Source organism: Anolis carolinensis, chromosome 2 (assembly GCF_035594765.1).
Source record: "Anolis carolinensis isolate JA03-04 chromosome 2, rAnoCar3.1.pri, whole genome shotgun sequence".
Taxonomy (NCBI): domain Eukaryota; kingdom Metazoa; phylum Chordata; class Lepidosauria; order Squamata; family Dactyloidae; genus Anolis; species Anolis carolinensis.
Window position 1 is genome coordinate 247,235,284 of NC_085842.1, and position 17,496 is coordinate 247,252,779.

Genomic DNA, 17,496 nt, shown 5'->3' on the forward strand with positions numbered 1-17,496 from the left:
GAGGGTCCTTTTCCTTACCTATGGTTTTATGAGATTATCTAGATGGCCTTTGGGGGCCCCTTTCCTTACCTATGGTCTTTTGATCATCTAGATCAGGGGTCTCCAAACTAAGGCCCATGGGCTTCCAAGGTGATTGACCTGGCCTCTGTCCTAAACTTTAGGCTTAGGGTTGACCTAAGTCTGAAATGACTTGAAGGCACACAACAACAACAATCTTAATTTTGGACTATTTTATCCTAGTCCGGCCCCCTAACAGTCTGAGGGACTGTGAATCGGCCCTCCACTTAAAAAGTTTGGGGACCCCTGCTCTGGATAATCCAAGCCATTTTTGTAGTCAATGTTTTCAATATATTGTGATATTTTGGTGCTAAATTCGTAAATACAGTAATTACAACATAACATTACTGCGTATTGAACTACTTTTTCTGTCAAATTTGTATAACATGATGTTTTGATGCTTAATTTGTAAAATCATAACCTAATTGGATGTTTAATAGGCTTTTCCTCAATCCGTCTTTATAATCCAAGATATTCGCTTATCCAAGCTTCTGCCAGCCCGTTTAGCTTGGATAAGTGACACTCTACTGTACATGTCTTTAGTTTTATTTAAAATATTATTTCTTTGATTTCTTTCTTTCTTTCTTTTTTGCTGGTTGTTTGAGAATCCTGGTTAACTGGGGACCCTCCTACACTGCCATATAATCCAGATAATCAAAGCAGATAATCCACATTATCTGTTTTGAACTGGATTATATGAATCTATGTTGCTATATAATCCAGTTCAAAGCAGATAATCTGGATTTTATCTGGCAGTGTAGAAAGGGTCTGGGAGTCTACAGTAGATGGAAGTAGGATTGGAAAATTGATAAGGACCAAACAAATGTATAGTGTATTCATGTATGTAAAATATATAAAATTTGCCTAAAATAAACTAGGTAAAGGTAAAGGTTTTCCTCTGACATTAAGTCTAGTCATGTCTGACTCTGAGGGTTGGTGCTCATCTTCATTTCTAGGCCGAAGAGCCGGTGTTGTCTGTAGACACCTCCAAGGTCATGTGGCCAGTATAACTGCATGGAGCACCGTTACCTTCCCACCGGAGCGGTACCTATTGATCTAATCACATTTGCATGTTTTTGAACTGCTATCTTGGCAGAAGCTGGGACCAACAGCAGGAGCTCACCCCACTCCACAGATTTGGACAGTTGACCTTTCCATCTGCAAGTTCAGCAGCTCAGCGGTTTAACCCACTGCATCACTGGAGGCTCCCAAAATAAACTAATTGACTACATATTAATAACACAGAAAGATTAGTTACTGAACCGTTGAATTATATTAGAATTAATCTAAATGTTTCTTCCTGATCTATTTTTCTTTAAATTCTCAGATACCATTCAAACCTGATGCGCCCCTCATATGTGTTAGATTGCATCTCCTTTCTGCTTGAAGTTGGTTAAATGCAGCTAACCGTTTTTTAAAAATCTTAGTATCCACTAGATGGCAGAATTTATTTATCCTTTGAGAAACAGAAACCACCTGAGGAAAAAAAGAATAATAATGTTACTTCAGGTCACCAAAAATCTGAAGTCTAGATCAACCTGTTCTAGAGCTCCGCTAAGAGATTCATTTCTTTGTGATTTACTCTGCTATGAAATATAAAACTCCTTGGCTGTTTGCAGACTTGACTTGGCTCTTTCTTCTAAGACAGAAACAGAACACTCAGCTTTACAAACTGATTTATTAGTACTGAAATGGAGATTATGATTTTTTTAGCCCCATGTTGTAATTTAACCCATCCTTGTTACTGCATTCATTTTCTTCTGATTGAGGCACTCAGCATTTTGAATGCATTTAAAAGTAAGCATAATTATATAAACACTTGGAAATAAGCGCCATTAAACAAAGCAGTTCTAACTTCTATCTAAGCAAGTGAAGGACCACACGCATCTGCTTTATACGCTCCGGAATTCAGTCTATCTAAGGGTACATCTAAACTATAGGATTGATGCAGTTTGACACCATTTTAACTTCTATGGCTCAAAGCTATAGAATTGCTGGGGTTATAGTTTGGTTAGTCACCAACATACTTTACAAGAGAAGGCTGCTGACCTTATAAAACTACAGCTTCTATGATTTCATAACATTGAGCCATGGCAGCCAAAGTGTGTCAAACTGCATTAATTCTACTGTATAGATGCACCCTGAATGATATTTTTTGCATAACCTTTTCAACACAATTTCCCTCATCACTACAAGAAGTTGCCTAAAGGTGCATCTATACTGTTGAAATAATGCAGTTTGACCCAACTTTGCCATGGCTCAATGTTCTGAAATCATGGGAGTTATAGTCTTACAAGGTCTTTACTTTTCTCTGCCAGAGTGCTGATATCTCACTAAACTACAATCCCCAGGATTCCATATCATTGAGCCATGCGAGTGAAAGTGGTGTCAAACTGCATTAATACTACAGTGTGAATGCACCCTAAGTGAACTGAATCTGAAATAGTTTTGTCACTGTTGTTTCCACCTTTTAGAAGTCCAAAAACTCAGTTTGAAGTTGGATCAAGTCACTCAAGTTGCTGTAAGTGCACAAATTGGTTACCATAAATCACACTGTATGTTGGGGATGGCAAAATGCAAAACCGTGGTCCTTATTTCTGTCTGTACAATGGACATCTTTCACATCCAGAGTGCAAACTTACTTGGAAGTTAGCCATACTGAGGCCAAGAATACATTGCACTGGAATAAGCAGAACATTTATTTATTTACTACTATTTACTATTAACTTTTCTCCCCCCACTGGTGACTCAAAGCAGTTTCTAACATAATTATGGCAAAATTAAATGCCTTACGTACAGAGACTTAACACAATAATAGTAACATACAATAACCGATTAAATAAAAAACAATGACATCATTTAACATTAAAACATTGAATCAAAACATATCAATAGAACATTAAAATCACACAATCCAGTAATCATGGTCCAGGCCGTTCCGAAGTCAAATGTTGCTGGAAAGTGGCAGGGGGGAAACAATAGCTTTGTTGCACATGGTTACACGTTATGGCAAGTGTAAAAAGGAGTACCATTCAAAAATAGCACAGTGACAGGAAGAAAGTATGTGTGGGGACTTAACAAAAATCTTAAATATCAACCTTTGCATACGTTTAAGTGAGAGCTAACTCCTGCTGATTTCAAGCCTTCAAAAGGTCATTCATGTTATAAAGAACTAGCTGTGCCCGGCCACGCGTTGCTGTGGCAAAATATGGTGGTCTGGGAAATAAAGTATTGAGGAACTGGTGGTAGTTAAGGTAAAGGGTAAACGTTTTCCCCTGACATTAAGTCCAGTCGTGTCTGACTCTGGGGGTTGGTGCTCATGTCCATTTCTAAGCCGAAGAGCCGGCGTTGTCCGTAGACTCCTCCAAGGTCATGTGGGATGACTGCATAGAGCGGCGTTACCTTCCCGCCCGAGCAGTACCTATTGATGCACTCACATTTGCATGTTTTTGAACTTCTGGGTTGGCAGAAGCTGGGGCTAACAGTGGGGGCTCTCTCTGCTCCCCCAATTCAAACCTGCAGCCTTTCGGTCCAGAAGTTCAGCAGCTCAGCGCTTTAACATGCTGCGCCATCAGGGGATATTATTTCCTAAAGGTTGTGAATATACAATATTTCTGATTGGGATTTTTTTGTCTGTTGGAGGCAAGTATGAATGCTGCAATTAGGAAAAATGATTAGGATGTAATGGCCTTGCAGCTTTAAAGCCTGGCTGCTTCCTCCCTGAGTGAATTTTTTGTTGGGAGGTGTTAGCTGGCCCTGATTCTTTCCTGTCTGGAATTCCCTTGTTTTCAGAGTGGTGTTGTTTGCGATATTTTATGTGCTTCTACTGTTTGTGGCCCTGAGAAAACAGAGGATTTGCCAGACTTTGATGATGGGAATACTTTGTTGGAGGTGTTAGCTGGCCCAGATTGTTTCCTGTGTGGAATTCCCCTGTTTATTTACTGTCCTGGTTTTAGAGATTATATTGTTCTGCATTATTCTATCCCAGTAATTATTTCATATTAAAGTAGAATCTCACTTATCCAACATTCACGTATATAATGTTCTGGATTATCCAACGCAGTCTGCCTTTTCATAATCAATGTTTTTGTAGTCAGTGTTTTAAATTCATTGTGATATTGTAGTGGTAAATTTGTAAATACAGTACAGTAGAGTCTCACTTATCCAACATAAACAGGCTGGCAGAATATTGGATAAGCGAATATGTTGGATAATAAGGAGGCATTAAGGATAAGCCTATTAAACATCAAATTAGGTTATGATTTTACAAATGAAGCACCAAAATATCATCTTAGACAACAAATTTGGCAGAAAAAGTAGTTCAATACACAGTAATGCTATGTAGTAATTACTGTATTTATGAATTTAGCACCAAAATATCACAATATATTGAAAACATTGACTACAAAAATGCATTGGATAATCCAGAACATTGGATAAGCGAGTGTTGGATAAGTGAGACTCTACTGTAATTACTACATAGCATTACTGCGCATGGAACTACTTTTTCTGTCAAATTTGTTGTATAACATGATGTTTTGGTGCTTAATTTGTAAAACGATTACCTAATTTGATGTTTAATCGGCTTTTCCTGAATCCCTTTTTATTATCCAACATATTCACTTATCCTGCCGGCCTGTTTACGTTGGATAAGTGAGACTCTACTGTATATTTCTAATCTTATATTATCTGCTCAGAACTGGAGTATATGAGGCTCCTTCTTCACAGCTGTATAAAATGCACACTGAAGTGGATTATATGGCAGTGTGGAGTCAAGATAATCCAGTGCAAAGCAGATAATGTAAGATTATAAATGGGTTATAGAGCTGTGTGGAAGGGCCTTGAGTCTACACTGCCATATAATCCAGTTAAAATCAGATAATCTGTGGAAGAAGCCTAAGTGAGGCCTAAATCTGCCTGTCCCCTAGCTGAAACCTGGCTGTCCCTTGGCTGGTTGCTAGGCAACCAAGTGGGCAGAGATTAGCCCTCTAAACTGGCAGCAATTGGATAAAAAAAATTATTGCTCTCCCTCTAATTAAGACTTTATTTTTCTTTTCTTTTTGTTGTATCAACCTGGAGGCATGGATGATGGGTTGTGTTGTCAAATTTCGAGGTTGCGGGGCCTGTACTTTTGTTGTTTTGTCAACTGCCCTGATGCCATCACTCTTTTATATATATAGACTATATTCCCACTGAATGACTCATGTGGAAACGATAACTAGTGGAAGCCTGTTTTTGCATGATAATCTTCCATTTGTATTTCTGCCAGACTTCCTCAAGCTGCAGCCCTATAGATATGCTGGACTGCAATGCCTATCCACTGGTAAAACTAGTTGCTGATCATGAATATACATGGGGAAATGAGAACAAGATTGTTATGTGTCTTTAGAACTTGGAAAGTTACTTTTGTTTCCTACTAGCGTATACAATATACCCTGCATTGCCCTTCCTCCCTTTCCCTCATACTCCCTCTCTCCCTCCCTCGCTTCTTCTCTTGCTTTCCCTCATACTCCTTCCCCTCCTCTTTCTTTTTCTTTTTTCTTTCTTTCTTTCCTGCCTGTCTTTCTCTTCCCATCTTTCTTTCCTTCCTCTCATACCTTTTCCCTTTCCATTCTTTCCCTCCTTTTTCTTCCTTCCTCTTTTCTCCCCTCTCTTCTTTCTCCCTTCATTCCTTCCTCTCCTCCCTCCCTCCTTCCCTCATATACATGTCACTTACCAGCAGCCAATCTGCTTCACTCAATTTATTTCCCAGTCACATGACAGAGAGCCACTTCACCTAGCAGCAGCCAATTTGCTTCACTCTTTCTCGGTCACATGACAAAGGGCCACTTCACCTAGCAACAGCCAATCTGCTTCATCCTATTTCTTTCCCAGTCACATGATGGAAGGTCACTTCACCTGGCAGTAGCCAATCCATTTTTTCCACTTCTTTTCCTCAGCTCTGGGCCCAAAAAGGGTGGGTTAGTTTTTAAGTTGGATAATGAAGGGTATGTCTGCCACGTTTTGGCCCAGATACATCAAGCCATGTATGAGTTTTTGTGGTACAAATGGATAAACCAACCAACATACATACATACTTTGACTTTTATATAGTCTATCAAACTATCCTTGCCACCCTGAGAGTCACAATCCAAAGGGAAATTTTTCCAAACCCCCTCTTTCCAGGATCTCTCTATTCCTAGCTTCAGATACAGAATATTAGGAATGCCCATTCCTCAAATTAGCACAAACATGGATGCCAGCACAAAGTCCTGCGCATATATTAAAACTGGGACATGTGGACAAGCAGCATCAGAGTATAGTCAAGATTGAAAATTTACTGATCAAAAAGAATACATAATCTAAGAGAAACTACAGCAGCTTCTTTTTGCTTAAGACAACAAGGAAAGGCAAGATTTTGCCCCCTCTTGTTTTCTTTGCTGAGTTAACCAAGCACAAACTACATTTGTGCATTCAGTTCAGTCAGAAGCAATTAAATTAAGGTGAGGACAGTTGGAAAAAAAGAAACTGGGACATTTTAAAAGCAGGTGAAAAGTGGGGTAACAGGACAGTTCCTGCCAAATTGGCACAGTTAGAAGCTATAATATACAGAAGCTAAAAGCAATGAACTATATGGGTGTGGATACAAAAGACATTTCTGAATTCAAAAACCTTTATCTGGATATATCAGCATTATATTGCATAATATCAAGACTTTTAAAAAGAATTCATTTTAATCACAATGTGTATACTCCAAATATTTTGATACAATTGTCATCAGCGCAAGGTTAAGCAACTTATTGTTAAAAAGAAAAGAGACTGTTGCATTTGGCATGTTTAGCCATTTGGCATATATTGAGCCTTGCTGGATCTTGGCTCACCTTAGTCACCAATTGTTTAGAATCAAAATGTTTACAGGAAATAATTTTGAAAAACAATTGAACATTTTTACTTACGTATTCAGCAAACGAATCACACCCGTCTTCAGGAATTTCCCCAACAAGAGCCCAAGCGTTCGTCCAGATTACCTTGCCCAACGCAATTAGCCATTGATTCAAAACCCCATTTTATGCCAGTTCATAACTCCTCATCACTATCAGCTGCTATCCTAATTCCAGGTGCCTCATCATCATCATCCTCATCAGAGCTAAAACACCTTTGACTACGCCCCACAGCATCCCCAGCTGTGGATCCCGTTCCATCCCTCCAGCCCGTCCACGGGTCCGATCCTGCAACCCGCCAGTCGCCTCCCATGCTATCATTGCCGGTGACACCCAAATCCTCCCTCACACGAGTCCATTCCATGTCATCCTCCTCTGAGCTAACCATCTCTTCCTCCATTCTCTCGGTAAAACCCTCAAAGGAGTCTTCGTCTGTTGGTTCTGCAAATAAGTCTCGGAGCCGTTTCCTTTCGCGCTCCTCAAGAGAGTCTGACTCTCGAGGAGTCTTACGACCTCGTCTCCCAGTATCGGAGCCATAAGGCTCAACCATAACACCTAGATTCAACATTTTTGTGCATTTTAGATTCATATATTTTGTACTAGGTTCTGGCTGGTGACTATTGAAAAATAGGAGATCATTCAAGTCTAAAATATCCTACCTTTGATTTAGCAGATGTCCCTTGGGTATCAGCAAAAATTATTCTGGGCCTCATCAGATCCTGTTCATCACTGGGAAAACACTTTTTTTTAAATTAAGGAACTTAACAATGCAATCCTTCTATTTCTCACATTTAACTTTCACATGAATTAAGTCTTAATACACAGCTAAGTTACTGTATGGCTGGCAATATTGACACAAGTAAAACTCAAGCCAGGTAAAATACTTACAAGGACAGATAACATTTGTGTTAATGTAACACTGTGACTATTAGAGCTCACATTCCTTTCTGAAATTCTACTGCATAATGAAGGGCAATACATTACAGGAAATACCAATGATTAAGGGGTAAGCTTACTTTCTCCAAATTTCCCAGAACCTATGTAAAATCTTTGATACTTTGCTATATGCTGATGGTTTTTATGATCGATCCTGAGTTGCTGTGTGTGTGTGTGTGTGTGTGTGTGAGAGAGAGAGAGAGAGAGAGAGAGAGAGAGAGAGACATTTCCAATTTTTTTCACACACATACAAGGGGAAAACGAGTAAAAATCGGATAAAAAAGAAAAAGGGGAGATGGGGTATTGGGGTTATTGTTAGTAAGTTTAGTATTTACTGATATTTAATATTTCACAAGAGGGAAGTGCAGAGACAGGAGAATCACCAGTGTACATAGTTATGATTATTACAAGTAATTTTTCACTTCCATTACACTTATTTTCATTACTTAAAGTATTAAAATTTCATTATATTCTCTACAGCAAAGAGAGGAGTGCTATTATCAGTCAGTTTTAAATCTGATGGGCATGTCTTCTTCTTATATTGTCTCATATTGTTTGTTTTCCGGCTTTCTTCTGTAAAAGTTCATCTCGGTTATTCTTGTCAGATTGTTTCTTTTAAGCCTTTATCTGAATCCAAATATTAAAGAATCTAAACATTTGAGATAATCTGTTAGTTAGTAGTGTATAAACCAAGTTTGTTATGCATCATTATGACTATCATTCTTGTCCCCTTAGCATTACAAAAAGCTTATATATTTCTATGTAAATATTCCTAGTCTATTTAAGTACAAAGCATGTTAATGAGCAAAGGTTAAAGTCCACTGAGTTATAGGATACATGAAAAGTCCTACTACACTGATGGAATCTGAGATACTTCCACTACTATGGATATACTGGTGGGACTCCATGAACTACAAGTACTCATACACTAATTTGTTTCCATTGCCACTCCTACTCCATCAACATAGCAGCTTTAAAAAAGACAGTGACATGAGTGTTACAAAGGGGAACCAGACCTCTCTTAAGTCTTATAACCCACAAGATGCCAACTATGTTCAATAATGACAGGATTTTGTGTTTACTACAGGGCAAGAGCAAAACAAATTCAATAATGAACTCAATAATGAGAGGAAAAGTTACTGCCTCCTCCTACTATTCTACCCAAATTGCCAGAAGAGTATGGGATGAGACTGTACCCTGGAGCCAACAAGAGTACACAATCATCTGCATTTAAATCTCCAAAAGGCAGCCCATACTCAGAGGAAACCTAAGGTATGCATCACAAATTATAATTTGATGCATTAGCTATCCTCAGAATGTGAGCTACCTTTTGGAGATTAAAATCCCCACACATTCAAAGTAGCCCCCATCAAACCAGAAATAATTATATCTGGTTTGATGGGGGCTACTTTGAGTGTATGGAGTAGAATAGGGCCCAGTATTTGTTTCATATGCCTCATTCATACTTTTATACGTACTGTTCATTCATATTGCACGGTAAGGCAGAACCCTCCCCACAAGGATGAATCAGAGAAACGAAAGCGAAAGCAGCACAAAACCATTTGCTTTGCTGCTGTTTGTTCCTCTGCCTGCCGCGCTTGTTGCCTCTTGCCTGCCTCAGTGTCTGCCTTGCAGCCTGCTTATTCTTTAACCTCAAGTCTCCTCTGCAGATTGAGAAGGAAATCTCTCAGAATCAGTGGTGCCTTAAGCCCCTGCCTTTAAGCTCAGGTCTCCTCTGCAATCGAGAGTAAAATGTCTCAGAATCATTGGTATCTTAAGCCCTTAGTTTAGAGGGTGGGACCAGCAAGAAAGAGAAATGTTTTTAAGGAAATTTTATTTATAGAAAGAAAAAAATCCCTAAAATTCAGGGAATGACCCAAACCTTGTAAGAGTTGGGGTAGGGGGCAAAAGTGGTAGATATGCCCTCCATGTGTGCTGATTGTCACCCCTCTAGCCCTAAAACTGAACAGAAGGGGAGGCTGGGCAGCCCATCCATTGCCGCCAATGGGACGAATGCATTGGTACAGTATATTCAGATGGGCACCGGTTTTGGAAGCAGCAGATGCATACAGAAATGGGGCCATATGAATGGAACAAACAGAAACAGGTAGTGATTTTATACAAATGCACAAGACTAGTATGCAGTGTAATTAATGATACTGCTTCCCTCCAAATAAACAGCAACTGGGAAACTCTGCCACCTCACAAATTTCTTCTGGGCTACAGATATATGCATTAAAAAAATTATAGAAATTCCAAGAAGGGAATAGGGCAAATGAAGGAAACATGCAGCATTCCAGATGTTTTTGAATTGAAACTCCTAGCATTCATCAAAATTGGTTATGCTGTCTAGGAGTAACGGGACATCATCAGGTAGCTGTCACAATTCTCACTCCAGGATAGAAGTAGTATTACCAAAGATGGTAAAAGATACTTTATAAATACAAATATCACCAGCCATTCCAGAATCCATCAGCTATTCCAGAGCCTGTGCTTTAAAAGGGGCCTTTTTACAAGTTCTTGGACTTTAGAATAAGATAAGGGACAAGAAATGATAGAATTTTCCATGTTCAAAGATTGAAGTTTTTGTTGTTGTGTTCCATCAAGTCATTTCCAATTTACTGTGATCCAAAATCAATCCTATCACAGAGTTTTCTTGGTAAGATTTGTTCAGAAGAGGTTTCCTATTGCCCTTCTCTGAGCCTGGCCTTGCCTTGCCTTGCCTTGTTCACTCTCAGTGTACACCCCCCCGCCCTATTTCTTTTGCTCCATTTCCACTGCTCATTCCCTGCCCTTTTTCACCCTTGCAATGTACCCTCTCTTCCTTTTTGCCTTCTGTTACTCGCACTTCTTATTCTTGGGTTGCTGTGAGTTTCTTATTCTCATATTCTCATACTACCACTCTTCCTCTTTGTCAATGCATTTCTTCTTCATCTGCAGAGTTCACAATTCATTCCCTTGTGATGGATGTGACTTGTTTCTTGCAGAACAATTTGACCGAGTCATTCTCACACATTTTCTCCCATATCTTGGCTCCTACAAGCTTAGACCCTGAGCCAAACAGGAACTGGGTGGCATACCTATAAATCCAGATAAAATCTGGCCAAATTTAGGGTATGTGAACCAAATGCATACCCTAAACATTCTTGCTGTCCTTCCATTTTAAAAACAGCAGAGCCTAATGTCCCCAGCTCTGATTTCTAAGTTTTGATCTGACAAATTCTAGATTACTGCTTTTTCCCCTACTCAGGTAAAGTTAACAGATCCTGTATATTAAGAACTAGATGAAGAAGCAAATGTTTCAGCTTTCCCTGCCACTGTCCTGAAAAATGCCTGCAATTCGCACTACTGATAGATAAAATCTGAGTATTTCCAACTGTATTTAATCATTGGAAACATAAGCTGTATGTTTCAACAAATAAGTGAACATGAGTCAAAAGAATGAATTACAACTAATTAATATTTCTGCTTCCAGGAACAATTAAAACTTCTGGTTATGATTTATAAAACTGTATACAGCTGAAATCTAGGCAAGCACAATCCTCACATTTCAGCCTCTCGTATGCAATCTTCACAGTCGTATCTGGTGGAAAGCCAGGAGAGGGCTTCCTGACTGTAGAAATTTCTTCCTAGATAGACTAGACCGATCCTCCAATACTTGTTATCTCCTTTTTGACAGTGAAGGCCTTTTTTCCTGACAGGGAACAGGCAGTTTGTAAGGAAAAACTTTTAACAGTTTACTGCATTGTTTTTATGCCATTCCTTTTAAAAGATGTGCTGTGCATTGTTTCAGATTATTATAGTTTAATTACAATATACCCTCTGTATCCACTGGGATTTAGTTTCCATGGATATAAAAAGTTGTAGATGCTCAAGTCCCACTGTATACAATGGCAAACAACTCAAATGAAAGCCCAAGGATCTGTGAAATGGTGAGAGGCTTGAGCAGGGCATGATTACACATCAGCATTGTGTTTAGCACATTATAAACTCAAACTTTGGTCTTTGGATTTTAAAAATATTTTAGAGCCAGGGTTAGTTGAATTTATGGAGAAGAACCTGTAGATATAGATTGCTGACTGTACTTCTAACGAATAAAATTTTATATATTTGTACCCCTGTGTTTTTAAATCTGTATGTGATTTTTGCAAGTTGCTTTGAGTGTCAGTTCTGGAGAGAAGGCTTGATATTCATAACAAAAAAAAATAGATAGCTCAGACACCTTACTTGGAAGTGCTCCTTTGCCTTCAGTAGCACACACACAAATAACCCAATTTAACTTTACAATTATTGGTTATAAATGCTTTAAAAGCTTTTTGCCTGTCATGCAGTTGTAAATGCCAAATACTAAAAGCATGATGACCATAGCTAGAACATGTATCTTTGAGTTCTCTTTAATCATCTGCAAATGAACATTTTGTATCTGACTTTGATCCTGGAAGGTGCCTTTGCCTGATTATTTTTCTTATTTCTGCCTCCCACTTTACTCCTCCCACGCTACTGTGAAAAGGTTGATTCTGTGGCCACAAAGAATGACAGTGTGGGGGGAAAGGGACAGAGAAGCTCCATTTTTGCACTGTAAGTGGAATATTCTTTAGGTAATTTGAAATCCAAGCTATGACATTTTCCCTTTATCACTGCCTGTTGCTGTTTCTGTTTCCTCCCCAGGAAGAGTTCCCCTTAAACTAACAAACTCTACACACACACCAATAAATGTGCTTGTTAGAGTCATTACAGATAGGAAACAACTTCAAGGCATACAACCACAACAAAAACAGCAACATCAGCCACTGGAATGCAGACATTACATGGATTAATATGTTTCCGTTACTGCCTACTAGTCCAGGAAAAGCCCATTTTGTTGAATTTGTGCCTGCCATAGAATTAATGCAGTTTGACACTACTCAACTGCCTTGGCTCCGTGCTATGTATGGTCTTTAGCCAGATAGTGCTGGTGCCTCGCCATGCTACAACTCCCACAGTATCGACCAATGGAAGCTAAAGTGGTGTCAAACTACATTAATTCTACAATGTAGATGCATCCTGAGTCAGCTTCTAGGTACAGAGGGTCCCTGCCAGAATATGAAAGGTGGAGGTTAGTGGTTAATTATTACTACAAGGGGAAAAGATACTTATTGCTTCAGGTTTAAGGCATGTCTTATTGATGAAATGATGTTTTTAGTGAAATCTTATGCATCTGCCTCTGACTGGGAACACTACATCATTTTATTCAATGCAAACATGACTGTTTCTTTTAAAAATATCCTACAAAAATACACTTGAGACTGCTTAGCAATAGGTGTTTCCTTTTAAGAACTTTTTACAGGGAAACTTTAAAAGATGTGTCATATTTATGAAAAAGGCTGTAAAATGGCACTGTTTCATTCTGCATGAGGACACTGCCCATGAATTTTACAAGAATTTCTGACTCAAGGAATATGCTGCGGTGGGGAGATAATGACTTTCCCAGAGCTACCTAGTGATTTCCAATATTGATAAGGAGAATTGAATTCATGTATATGAGCCTACAAGATCCCTGTGCATTTTATAGGGTTTTCTCAGGCAATGACTACCCAGAGGTGGATTGACCAGCTCCCTCCACTGAAATACAGCGTACAGCAACTGGAATTCCTTGGCAGTTCCCCACTCAAGTAATAACCAGGCCTGATCCTGCTTAGTTAGTTTTTAAGATCAGGCAGGCTTTGATGTCTTTGGGGAATTTAGGCAGTTCAGTTTATGCATTATGAGAAGGAAATGCAAGAGATGAAGTGCTCCCCATTGTCTGCAACAGAAAAGAGAACTTCTGCCTATATGCAGCTGCAAAAATTTCAAAATATATCCTTGTGGAGGAGGAGATGCTGGTGACTCTGTGGACAATGGGTACTGCAAGAACCAAATGTGGGCACAGCTACAACTTTCGTTTTTTGTTCTTCCTCCGGAGCTAATATGCTGCCAGGAGAAAGACAGGAGTACAGTATGACCCTCATATCTGCAAGGGATATGTTCCTGGCATTACATGCCTACACAAACCAGGGGAGAGAATAAACACTCTTGGAACAAGGAACTTCTGGTTCATGAATATTATGGAGTCACATTGGTGGATCTAGAAAATGCCATATTTTATCAAAAGCAGATAAATGAAACCACAGGTACCGAACCTACAGATACATGGGGTTATATCAGGCATGGGCAATCTTCAGCCCTCCAGGTGTTTTGGACTTCAACTCCCACAATTCCTAAAAACCAGGAGGCTGTTAGGAATTGTGGGAATTGAAGTCCAAAAAACCTGGAGGGCCAAAGTTTGCCAGTGCCTGGGTTATATCATTCTTTAACATGAAATCTGGACTCTTCCTTAATTTCCCCCACTTCAGCTCCTCGTCTTCATTTTTAGCTTCCCAACTTCTTTGCCCTCTTTCCATGACCTGCATAAGAAACATATATTAACACATAGACACAAATATTATTGATGTTCTGGAAAATAAATACACTACAGAAGTTAACAACCTGACCCACTTTAATTGTTGTAACCTCATCCTAAGGAATCCTGAAATTTATTTGTTGAGTTATTGAATTTATATCCTACCTTTCTCCCAAGATTGGATCTGCAGTTTGGCTGTGAGTTTTTTGGGAGTTCTATGCAAGATGGCTCTAGCTCATTCTCCTGAACAAGAGAACTACAGCTCTCTATCCAAGGTCTATGAGCACTGCACCAACCTACAAACATCAGTAATCTTAGGAATGAACCACAGCAATTCAAGTGGAATTAAACTCCAACAATATGCTCCTGCTTGACTTCATTAATGAGGGTGTGTTCAATGCTGGAGACAAAGGTTTGAATCCATGCCTGGCCAAAAAGTCCACTGGGTGACCTTGGACAAGTCACACTCTCTCACCCTCAAAGGACAGCAATGGCAAACCCCTTCTAACCAAATATTGGCAACAAAACCCCATGATAGGTTCACTTTAGGGGATCCATAACAACAAGTTAAGTTAAACGTCCAAGGTCCAATTGGTCAAACCATTCAAGTTGAACTCATTCATTAACAGTGCAAATATTAACTGCTCTCTAAACCTGACTGCTTCAGACAAAAGCTTGAAAAGTGCCAACTGCATTAATTTGGCAGTGTAAATGCACTGTGCCCCAGACTGAAAGAGAGGCACCTGGGTGAGGGGACCAGCAGTTGCGAGGGAGGCTATCTGAAGATCCCCCTGTTCTCTCCTCCTCCCTTTCTCTCCTCTCCTCTTCTTACCTTTCCTTCCTTCCTCCCCTCCTCATCTCCCCACAACCCTTCCCTCTCTTAGGCCCCATTGAGGCCTTTTCCACACAATCATATAAAATCCCAAATTATCTGCTTTCAACTGGGTTATATGGCAGTGTGGACTCAGATAAACCAGTTCAAAACAGATACTGTGGGTTATCTATCTTGATATTCTGGGTTATATGGCTGTGTGGAAGGGTCTTGAGACTGCCATATAAAATACAGATTATTTGTTTTGGATCATATGGTAGTGTAGACACAGAATCCAGATCAAAGCAGATAACACTTTGTAACAAATTTGGAGGAAAAAAACTGTTCTTGGTTTGAAAGTGTTATTTCCTGTTTTATCATGGGGCACTTACTTTGAAAGCAGTTGTTATACTCCAGAAGCTTTGTTTTTGTGGCTGCCACAAATTTATGTTGAATTTGTTGAGAATGGATGAGCTATTCATGGGGGAAAACTATAGCAAAATGTGCTGCAGGAGGTCTTGCACAAACAAAGTTTTGGCAATGTGTTGTTGAAGGCTTTCATGTCCAGAATCACTGGGTTGCTGTGTTTTTTCCAGGCTGTTTGGCCATGTTCCAGAAGCATTCTCTCCTGATGTTTTGTCAACATTCATTTGATTTACAGATGACTAGGACATCTAGTCATCTGTAGTTTTCCTTCCTTTTCTTTTCCCATGGTGAATTGGATGTTTGGGTGGATGCTGTTGAGGTGGTCCAGAGATTGGTTTAGTTCTTCTTCTCCATGGCTCCATGTCATCCGTAAACCAAATCAGCAATTGGGCCACACAGTTTACAGAAAACCTACACATGGATGGATACCTAGTTACATAAAACTCAAACTATCACCCAAGTCAAAAAAGAAGCACAATTAAAACCCTGTCAGACTGTGCAAATCAAATCTGCAAACCTCACCACCTCCAAGGTGAACTGAACCACCTAAACTGGCCTCTACAGGCCAGTGGATATTCCACCACAGACATTAGAAGAGCTGCAAGGCAAGAACAAGGTATCTAGGGACAAACTATCTTCAGGCCCACTCAGAAAATCCAGCAAATGCTACGTTCAGCAAAGGACAAAAGGGAGCCTCTCACCTCTGTAGGAATCTACTGTATACCATGCAGCTGTGGACAAGTCTCCACAGGGACCACCAAACACAGCATTGCCCAGACACAAATCAAGGAACACAAAAGGCAATTCTGGGCACCGCAGTTGAAGGGAGATGTGGACAAGCTGGAAAGCGTCCAGAGGAGGGCAACTAAAATGATCAAAGGTCTGGAGAACAAGCCCTATGAGGAGAGGCTTAAAGAACTGGGCATGTTTAGCCTGCAGAAGAGAAGGCTGAGAGGAGACATGATAGCCATGTACAAATATGTGAGGGGAAGTCATAGGGAGGAAGGAGCAAGCTTGTTTTCTGCTGCCCTGCACACTAGGACACGGAACAAAGGCTTCAAACTACAGGAAAGGAGATTCCACCTGAACATCAGGAAGAACTTCCTCACTGTGAGGGCTGTTTGGCAGTGGAACTCTCTCTCCTGGACTGTGGTGGAGGCTCCTTCTTTGGAGGCTTTTAAACAGAGGCTGGATGGCCATCTGTCGGGGGTGCTATGAATGTGATTTCCTGCTTCTTGGCAGGGGGTTGGACTGGATGGCCCATGAGGTCTCTTCCAACTCTACTATTCTATAATTCTATGATTCTATGACTATGTCAGACTACACAGAGAAGCCATTGAAATACATAAGCATATGGACAATTTCAACAGAACAGAGGAAACCATAAGAATGAACAAAATCTGGCTACCAGTATTAAACAATGTTAAAATCAGGACAGTAAATAAAGAGCAACACTCTGAAAACAGGGGAATTCTAGACAAGAAACAATCAGGGATGGCTAACACCTCCCAACAAAGGATTACCCCAGCTAGGCTTTGAAGTTGCAAGGCTTTTCTATGCTAATCAAGGTGATTAATTGCAACATTCACACTTGCCTCATGCTGACAAAAGTCCTTTCTCCCACCCTGGACATTCCACATGTATATAAACCCCACTTGCCCAGTTTCCAACAGACCTCACAACCTCTGAGGATGCCTGCCATAGATGTAGGGGAAACATCAGGAGAGAATGCTTCTGAAAAAGAAGCAATTAGGAAATGACACATGGAACCCAGGAACAAAAGAACTGTGTTGTAATCTGGATTGTGGATGGGGCCTTACTCTCCCCCTCCTCTTCCCACCCTCCCTTCTCCTCCCTTCTTTCCTCTCCCTCCCCCTCTCTTCCTTTCCCCTTTCCTTCCTTCCTTCCTTCTCTCCTGCCTTGCTCCC